The sequence below is a fragment of the Salvelinus alpinus genome, chromosome 29 (genome assembly GCF_045679555.1).
Source record: "Salvelinus alpinus chromosome 29, SLU_Salpinus.1, whole genome shotgun sequence".
Lineage (NCBI taxonomy): Eukaryota > Metazoa > Chordata > Actinopteri > Salmoniformes > Salmonidae > Salvelinus > Salvelinus alpinus.
The window spans coordinates 12,821,999-12,825,099 of NC_092114.1; the positions used below are offsets into that span (position 1 = coordinate 12,821,999).

The 3,101-nt window shown below is 39.2% G+C and overlaps 1 protein-coding gene across 1 annotated transcript in view; it reads left to right on the plus strand.

Moving 5' to 3' along the window:
- The first annotated feature begins 548 nt into the window (after positions 1–548).
- The window catches only part of LOC139558760 (hippocalcin-like protein 4), a 38,756-nt gene continuing 36,203 nt past the window's right edge, over positions 549–3,101 (plus strand). The window contains exon 1 of the mRNA XM_071374175.1: positions 549–741. The gene's annotated coding sequence lies outside the window, so the exon portion shown is untranslated. The remainder of the gene's footprint in view (positions 742–3,101) is intronic.

Sequence of the window (3,101 nt, forward strand, 5' to 3'; positions counted from 1 at the left end):
TCTCTCTCGCTCTCTCTCTCTCTCTCTCTCTCTCTCTCTCTCTCTCTCTCTCTCTCTCTCTCTCTCTCTCTCTCTCTCTCTCTCTCTCTCTCTCTCTCTCTCTCTCTCTCTCTCTCTCTCTCTCTCTCTCTCTCTCTCTCTCTCTCTCTCTCTCTCTCTCGCTCTGTCTCAATTCAATTTAAGGGGCATTATTGGCATGGGAAATATATGTTAACATTGCCAAAGCAAGTTAAATAGATAATAAACAAAAGTGAAATTAACAATACAAATTAACAGTAAACATTACACTCACAGATGATCCAAAAGAAGAAAGACATTTCAAATGTCATATTACGTCTATATAGGCGTACGATGTTGTAATGCAAATAGTTCTCTCTCTGTGTCTCTGGTCGGCAGGGCTACAGACGCTACGCGCTGGCCGAGTTTGCTGTTTTGATTGACAAGGCATATCATCCAATTATATCGTCCAGAATTATTATTTGAGACTCGCCCCCCAATCAGTGTGGGCATGAGGCGGTCCTTAGGCAAAGTGTTGACGAAGAGGACTCATGCATTCATTCATTTTCACTGAACGGAACGGAACGTAGAGAGCGAACGACAGAGTGAGGCAACCGGGAAACTTGCTGAATTGGAGTAGACTTCACTTGTTTCAGAGCTTTTGATAAATAATTGTAAGAGCATCGTAAAATAATTGATTTGTCCGTAAGGTTCTGAAGAATCGAGTGTTCTACATATTTCAAGGTAAGAAAATAGATAAACTGTCATTGTTTTCACGGATAGAGTCTAGACAACTAAATAGTATTTATTTTTGCGCAACGATGTTAAGTGTGTAGTGGCATAATAGTCAAACCGTGTTATAGGTGGATTATTATACCCACGTCAAAGGAAGGACATAGTGACACACCCACGCACGCACGCACGCACACACGCACACACACACACACACACACACACACACACACACACACACACACACACACACACACACACACACACACACACACACACACACACACACACACACAATAACAAGGGCATGAGCGTTTGAAGCATTCTTTGCGCGCATAATATCTATCTGTGTATCTCTCTCTCTCTCTCTCTGTCGGGCACAATTCAATTCAATAAATGCTTTATTGCCACTGTTACCAAAGCAATGTATATGACGTACCACATAAATTAACTATATTTCATTTGAAATGTATCAGGATGAAATCTCTTAAAATGCATTTCATTTGAAATGTATCAGGATGAAATCTCTTAAAATGCAAATTCTCGTTATCAAGAATGTAAAAAAATAAAAAAATATGTTTGAGGAACAAAATTAATAGATTTCAACCAAAAAACGATCATACATGGAAAATAATTTCCTCAAAAGAAAATAATTAATTGAGAAATTAAATCTACAAGGTTTCATGTACGTGACATGGTAGGATCTACTTTCTTATATTATGATAGGCCAGGACATAATCTACAGATAGATCGACTGTCTATGTTTTCCCCTTACAAAATGCAGATTTTCTTCTCAACAGCTCTCTCTCTCTCCCTCTCTTTCAATTCAACTCTCTCTCTCTCCCTCTCTTTCAATTCAACTCTCTCTCTCTCTCTCCCTCTCTTTCAATTCAACTCTCTCTCTCTCTCTCCCTCTCTTTCAATTCAACTCTCTCTCTCTCCCTCTCTTTCAATTCAACTCTCTGTATAACGGGAACGAGGTAACAGGTGCGTCTGATGGATTGCCATGGTGACAATACGTTAGCTCGCCCTTCCATGCGCACTGACGGGAACGTGAGCAGACTTGTCGCCACTGGTGATGTGTAAGATGTTGTTAGATGTACGTCAGCCTGCCCCAGAGTAAGGACATGGAAGACGGACATGAGAAATAGACTGCTGAAATCCTGTTGAAATTAACCAAGCACCACGAGACACGCTTCTGTGCTTCGATGTCCCTCGTGCTTTAATGAACATTCAGAAAATAGCCATATCTATCGTTGTGTCCCAAAGGGAACCATGATCCCTATGTAGTGCATGACTTTTGACCAGAGCTCTATGTGCCCTAGTCAAAACTAGTGCACTATAAAGGGAATAGAGTGCCCTTTGGGATGCATTCTATAATGTCAATCTGGAACACTAGAAGCTGATAGTAGAGGTTGGAAGGGTAAATTAAGACAGAGAGATACATTATCCTACTTGGTAGAGAGTGAGAGACAATATCCTACTTGGTAGATAGTGAGAGACATAATTCTACTTGGTAGACAGAGAATGACAATATCCTACTTGGTAGATAGAGAGACACATTGGACTACTTGGTAGATAGAGATAGACCAAATCATACTTGATAGATAGAGAATGACAATATCCTACTTGGTAGATAGAGAGATACATTATCCTACTTTGTAGATAGAAAGATAGAGCATGATACTTGGTAGATAGAGATATACAATATATTACTTGGTAGATAGAGAGAGACAATATCCTACTTGGTAGATAGTGAGAGACACTATCCTACTTGGTAGATCGACTATATCCTATACTATATTCTACTTGGTAGATAGTGAGAGACACTATCCTACTTGGTAGATCGACTATATCCTATACTATATTCTACTTGGTAGATAGTGAGAGACACTATCCTACTTGGTAGATCGACTATATCCTATACTATATTCTACTTGGTAGATAGTGAGAGACACTATCCTACTTGGTAGATCGACTATATCCTATACTATATTCTACTTGGTAGATAGTGAGAGACACTATCCTACTTGGTAGATCGACTATATCCTATACTATATTCTACTTGGTAGATAGTGAGAGACACTATCCTACTTGGTAGATCGACTATATCCTATACTATATTCTACTTGGTAGATAGTGAGAGACACTATCCTACTTGGTAGATCGACTATATCCTATACTATATTCTACTTGGTAGATAGTGAGAGACACTATCCTACTTGGTAGATCGACTATATCCTATACTATATGCTACTTGGTAGATAGTGAGAGACACTATCCTACTTGGTAGATCGACTATATCCTATACTATATTCTACTTGGTAGATAGTGAGAGACACTATCCTACTTGGTAGATCGACTATATCCTA